At 41.3% G+C, this 7064-nt stretch overlaps 1 long non-coding RNA gene and 1 pseudogene across 1 annotated transcript; one reads left to right on the forward strand and one right to left on the reverse strand.

Annotated features, from left to right (window-relative positions):
* Positions 1–886: 886 nt before the first annotated feature.
* Positions 887–1158, reverse strand: LOC121561134. Its single transcript, XR_005999145.2, has 2 exons — positions 1056–1158; positions 887–949 (listed from the first exon to the last, which is right to left on the reverse strand). It is a non-coding gene; the product is annotated as an uncharacterized LOC121561134 (long non-coding RNA).
* Positions 1159–5380: 4222 nt separating this feature from the next.
* On the forward strand, positions 5381–5553 carry LOC121561137 (annotated as a pseudogene).
* The last annotated feature ends 1511 nt before the right edge of the window (positions 5554–7064 follow it).

The raw sequence follows: 7064 nt of genomic DNA on the forward strand, positions 1-7064 counted from the left end.
ACCACTGATAATCTCCCTCGATCTGGGGCTCCACGCAAGATCTCACCCCGTGGGGTCAAAATGATCACAAGAACGGTGAGCAAAAATCCCAGAACCAAACGGGGGGACCTAGTGAATGACCTGCAGAGAGCTGGGACCAAAGTAACAAAGCCTACCATCAGTAACACACTACGCCGCCAGGGACTCAAATCCTGCAGTGCCAGACGTGTCCCCCCTGCTTAAGCCAGTACATGTTCAGGCCCGTCTGAAGTTTGCTAGAGTGCATTTGGATGATCCAGAAGAGGATTGGGAGAATGTCATATGGTCAGATGAAACCAAAATAGAACTTTTTGGTAAAAACTCAACTCGTCGTGTTTGGAGGACAAAGAATGCTGAGTTGCATCCAAAGAACACCATACCTACTGTGAAGCATGGGGGTGGAAACATCATGCTTTGGGGCTGTTTTTCTGCAAAGGGACCAGGACGACTGATATAAAGGAAAGAATGAATGGGGCCATGTATCGTGAGATTTTGAGTGAAAACCTCCTTCCATCAGCAAGGGCATTGAAGATGAAACGTGGCTGGGTCTTTCAGCATGACAATGATCCCAAACACACTGCCCGGGCAACGAAGGAGTGGCTTCGTAAGAAACATATCAAGGTCCTGGAGTGGCCTAGCCAGTCTCCAGATCTCAACCCCATAGAAAATCTTTGGAGGGAGTTGAAAGTCCGTGTTGCCCAGCGACAGCCCCAAAACATCACTGCTCTAGAAGAGATCTGCATGGAGGAATGGGCCAAAATACCAGCAACAGTGTGTGAAAACCTTGTGAAGAATTACAGAAAATGTTTGACCTGTGTCATTGCCAACAAAGGGTCTCACTCCCTCCAGGAAATACACGACGCCGCTGTTCTGGTTACTGATGGATTTATTATTCTACTAAATTCTCCACCGTCATCAATCCACCGTCGAACTGTTTAAATACATTTCAACACATGCACAAAAAACAAGTTGGCGTTCACGTTACAGAAACCTTGCACGTAAATATGCGCGACAAATAATTAACATAATGAACATACCTCGCTGGCTGCACACAACTGAGAGGGAAATGGGTCCACTTAGAAACAAGAATACTTGTAAATAAACACGTCGTTAATTTAACTTATCTTTCAGAGTACTAAACTTTACACTGTAGCTACTTTACCGCGATGTCTGGAACTTGTCACCACTAAAAGCGTCCCAACACAACATAGAATGTACAGATAGTTCCTATCACATAAATACAAGCAAAATCAATATTCGAAATACAAGTTGTACAAATAATAATGATATTATGTAAAACCTATTAATAATGACATGAATAACATTAATAATGACATGAATAACATTTATGGCAGTTAAAAAGGGTATATAACAAAGTATTGAGAAACTTTTGATATTGACCAAATACTTATTTTCCACAATAATTTGCAAATAAATTCATTAAAAATCCTACAATATGATTTTCTGGAAGAAAAGAATAGTTGACGTGTACCTATGATGAAAATTACAGGCCTCTCATCTTTTTAAGTGGGAGAACTTGCACAATTGGTGGCTGACTAAAAACTTTTTTGCCCCACTGTACCATAACCCCGATACCACCATGGGGTACCCTGTTCACAACACTGACATCAGCAAACCGCACGCCCACACAACGCCATTACACGGTGGTCAGCAGTTGTGAGGCTGGTTGGGCAAAATTCTCTAAAACAACATTGGAGGCAGCTAATGGTAGAGAAATTAACCTAACATTCTCTGGCAACAGCTCTGGTGGACATTCCTGCAGTCAGCATGCCAATTGCATGCTCCTCAAAACTTGAGACATCTGTGGCATTGTGTTGTGTGAAAAAACTGCACATTTTAGAGTGGCATTTTTGTATTTGTTAGGGATCCCCATTAGATGCTGCCAAGAACCTATTCAGCTACTCTTGTCCCCAGCACAAGGTGCACCTGTGTAAAGATGATCATGCTATTTAATCAGCTTCTTGATATATACCACACCTGTGGGTATATCAACTGGGATGTAAACAAATGTGTGCACAACATTTTAGAAATAAGTTTGTGTCTGGAACATTTCTGGGATCTTTTATTTCACCTCATGAAACATGGGACCAACACTTTACATGTTGCGTTTATATGTTTGTTCAGTGTATATACAGTATTTCTAAAAAATCATACAAACTATCAATAACTATATTAAAATTGAACTAAATCAGCCTGCTTTTCTGTTCTAATCAGGTCCCTACACAGGCTCAGAAGGATCCTGTGAGGGTGGAACATTTTCTGGCTACAGTAGACCTTGCAGGGCTTCTGCCGTGAAGTCTTGAGGCCCAAAAACTTATCAGCTACAGATATAATGATGTCCAGCTTCTTGGACTTATTGTGCAGTAAAATTAATAACTGTGGCTATAAATACTAAAAAATCCACCTTCAAAATAAGTGTATCCAGATCACTTGATTGACGTACAACCTTTTGCAACTGGTTGCAGTGCATCCACCGCTCATATCTTCTTCAGAACTGTGGCCTCTTGCTACTATAACTCTCTTCACCGCCTCCACATAGGAGATTTTCTGTACAGCCCTGATCCTTGACACCTCAACCTCTTTCACCCTAACAGGGCACTCTGGGAATTCAGGAATATGACCCCCACCACAGTTACAACATTTTACATTCACATGCTCTTCAATAACATATTCCTTCCGTCTGCAAACACTTGACATGTGGCCAAACTTTTTTACATTTCTTGCATTGCATCAGGTTTTACACAAATCTCTCTTATGGGGGTATATTATATATAGCAGCTTTACATAGGGTGGTAGATACTCTTCATCAAACATCAATAATAAAGATGAACGCTACTCCTTTTTCACATTCTCCATCCTTCTTCTGGGATTTGGTTGGCGGAGCGCATTCAACTTTTAGGTGCATACACCGCCACCTACTGTACTGGTGTGTGAGGCCATTCAGAGCCTATATACATTAAATTCATTGATACGGTAATTAATACAAAATTGCAGTATTAGCCTGCTCTAAAAAATGTGAGGGTAAATGTTCTTGGTTCGTGCAGATGACTGACCTCCTCAGACCAATTGGCAGTACGCCCAGAACATTGTTCTGGGATCCAAAAGGGATATCTCAGTTTCAAGGTCTCAGCTTGGAGAGAAGAAGCCTTGTGAGGTATTCGTCGGTCACATGCAGGAACCGAATGTTAACGATTAATGGTAATTAAATAAAGCTAAAATCATGCAAATATAACTTGTCTGTGTAAGCAGTATATAGGACAACTAACGGGACTGCCCCGGCAGAGCTCCCAACCGACGTGTACTATGGTGCTTTTACGTTTGTTGGAACCTCTCCAACAAGGGACTCATTTGACTTTGAGTCCCTTCGTGACGATTTTCCACAAAACCCACCACCCCATTCCACTATTTAACACCATCTAGTCATACGCCAGACCACTACCACTCAACACCCCCTGCAGCTGTTCTGCAGTAAATCCTCGCAATCCCAAGTACTTCTCTTGCCGCTGCCACCACAGCCTCATTTTCTGGGACTTTTTGATCCATTTCTGCAGTACAATTGAAAACCATTGCTATAAATGCTAAAAAAGCCCACCTTACTGAAGCACACATATTCTTCCCATCACTCTCTCTTGGTCTCTGCCTACTCACAGGAATCCTCACCATGTACCCATCTTCCTCTACCACTCTCTTCACTGCTTTGCTACAACACTTTCTGTACTACTGTAACCCTGGCAACCTCAATCTAATAATAATAATAATAATATGCCATTTAGCAGACGCTTTTATCCAAAGCAACTTACAGTCTATGGCGCATACATTTTTACGTATGGGTGGTCCCGGGGATCGAACCCACTACCCGTTACAAGTGCCATGCTCTACCAATTGAGCTACAGTTGAGCTATAGAGGACCACAATCTGCCTTTCTCTCACCTGACACCTCAGATCTCCAGCCCGTTAGCACCCCACAACTAACACACAGAACTTTCTCCACCGATACCACACATTTCTTCATCTCATGCCCTCCTGCACACTTGTCACATCTAGGCATCTCACGCCTACACACTGCTGCAACAGGCCCATAAACTTCACACCTAAAACACTGTAATATTTACGGAACAAAATCACTCACGGGATAACTGACACTTTCTACCTTGATCTTATCTGGCAGAGACTATGCATCAAAATCCAGCATGACAGATAATGTATTCTCTGTTTCCCTACGCTCTACACCGGATCTACGTCTCACCAAACGGAGGGTGTCACAGACACCTGGAATCTTCCATTTCAACTGCACATCCTTAACACTTAAACCTAACCCCGTTATCACTCCTTTCAATGCCACCCTGTTCCGGAGAGCAATTCAAGTCACAATTCCTGTCTCTAATCACGTAATCCGTAGCGCCCGCTCCCCTCTGGACAGAGGAGAAACAATAAATCATCACGAGTCCACTCAGTTACCTTCACCAACTCAACAGTCCCCAACCTCTTCTCCACCTAACCTGACACCACATATGGATCCATTCTCTCTACAAATCTCAGTCCCACTGGGCCAGAATCATCCTGGGAACGAGGCCCAAACTCGGAGTTCCTCACCGCAGGTCCTTCATCCTCACCAGGTTCCATCTCTGAGCTACTGGAGGACGTATCCCTCTTTATACACTAGACGATAACCTCCCTCACCACACTGCTTCCCTCTACACTCAGCTCCTTCTCGGCGTTCATCACTGCACCTGCCACCACAGTTAAGTAGTTTTAAATTGACACAATACCTGTTATCAAAGTTTACAGCTAGAGATGACGTGCAGGAGCTTGCAGTGTTGTTGTTTTGCATGATGTCTACTTTGATGATAATTAGAGTTTTATAATCTGAGAGGAAATAGAGCCAAATATATTGCTAAATGTCACGCCAGGGTAAGCCTACACGAAACACAGCCATTATTTTAAGTGCGCCTAGGGGAGGAGTCTCCTCTGGGCCCCGACGGACGGATACGGAGTCGTTTCAGGAAGAGCAAGAGGAGGCTTTTTTGATAAGGACTCACCCCGTTTTTGTACAAAGGACCGAAGACAGCTTTTTTAACAAAGTGACTTTTTGACAGGCTTTTTATGTCTTAAAATTGTTTTTACTTTGTTAAATCATTTATGCACATTTTAAATGGCTTTTAGTAATCGGCTTTTACAAGAATGGGTACTTTTATGTAGGATTGTTTTATTGTTTTAAATAAACAACATGTACCTTTTAAAATGTAATTGTAATATAATGCTGGTTTTTATGCACTTTATGCCGTTTTTATGTGTGTGAATGAATTTCAAATGTGAGCTGTTTTAAAGGAAATTATCAATAAAAACTTTTCCAAAAGAAAAAAATCTGTTCTTATCAGTTCATCTGATACGTCCCCTATCTGGGGACCATATATTAAATTGATTTTTGGAACAGGGAGATGGAATAGGGGCTTGCTCCGTCCACTCCACGCATCGACCTGGTATTGCAGTACCTCCAGGAACGGTGCACCCCCTGTCATTGTAAAGATAAAGCAGGCAAAGACAACAGAATTGCTTTGTTATATTCCATTAGGATCACGATGTGTTTTATATTTTCACGTTTGACCATCTTCATCTCAATGTCAATGATGGCTTGAAAGTGATGGTGAAGTCAGTCACTGTTATATTGACTATGATAGCTGATGTGAATGGTGCGTTAATCATCTAATCAAATCAATGTTTATTCGTCACATGCACAGGATACAGGGTGTAAATGGTACAGTGATGATGCTTTAAAGATAATGCTTTAAAAAAATCTTGGCATAGATTTGGAGTTGATCAACGTTGGGAATAACCACTTTTGACTGTTACAAAGTAACACATTGGTAGGTTCGTAAGTCACGTGGTCATCTGCCCTCCAATCGGAAATGACAGAAAGCGTTTATAAATTAAATCCAGATTAACAGCTAAATCGGAAATAATATATGAAATACGGGTGGGGGAATCAATTTGGAGAATAATATTAACATAACATTTGATCTTATATCAAATATCTCTGGTAGCGTTGATGCCACAAGGGAACTGAGCAATTGTCCACTTGGTGGCGCAAGTGTTCCACTTACCGTCGCATTTGAATGTTGAACCACTTGACTTCAATACATCATCAACGCAAATAATATGAACAATAAAAATAGCCTGTTTTTATTTTACATGTCTGTAGAGACTTGTATGATAAGACCACGTTGAAGATGCCTTCATAAAGTTGCCGTCCTAAATTACTTAGAGGCCAAATTTCAAAGATGTCCATGGCACTGGACTGCAGTAAGAGCTAGGCCTACAGTGCGGCCTACGGAGCGGTCCTGGTGTATGGTCCTGGCTGCCTAAATGTTTCCCTCCACTAATAAACTGTACAAACATGGCACTTTAGAGGGTTACTTTTACAATTAGCCTTACTGAGTCACTACAACAAACTTCCTATCATGGACATGAAATGCCATTAGGCCTAATGAAGATACCGATATGTAAGTTACTTAGTTGGTGTCTTGTGAATCAACTGGTATGCGCATCAGGGTTTAATATTTCCTCAATATTATACAAATGTTCCATCCCGAGAATAAATCACTCTTCTCCCGGGTAACCTGGTATTTTCCTCCAAAACCGGAAGTGTCATTCAAAAGCATTATAACGCTTATAAATGTCTGGATTTGATTAGAGCTTTGATTAGCATGAAAATACAAACCTGATGCTACCTGAGCCTGATCAGACATATATTAAATACATGTTATAATACATTTTACAAATCCAAATCCCAGATGAAGAATAAGACACTATTTCAAAGCATAGTACATGTAATGTTAGCCAAGTACAATGTAATTACTAGTTGTTACACAGGATTTAGCTAGTTAAAATGAAGTGTATCTTTAGGGAGTACTTGTAATTAATGTGTACAGTACATTACCCATCCTGACAACCTGGCCCTCAATTTAAAGCTTGTGGAAGTGACATCCAAGTGGGAGAATAAATACACTAGTACACCACAGAGTATA

This window comes from Coregonus clupeaformis, unplaced genomic scaffold (genome assembly GCF_020615455.1).
Source record: "Coregonus clupeaformis isolate EN_2021a unplaced genomic scaffold, ASM2061545v1 scaf3097, whole genome shotgun sequence".
In the NCBI taxonomy this organism is placed as follows: Eukaryota; Metazoa; Chordata; class Actinopteri; order Salmoniformes; family Salmonidae; genus Coregonus; species Coregonus clupeaformis.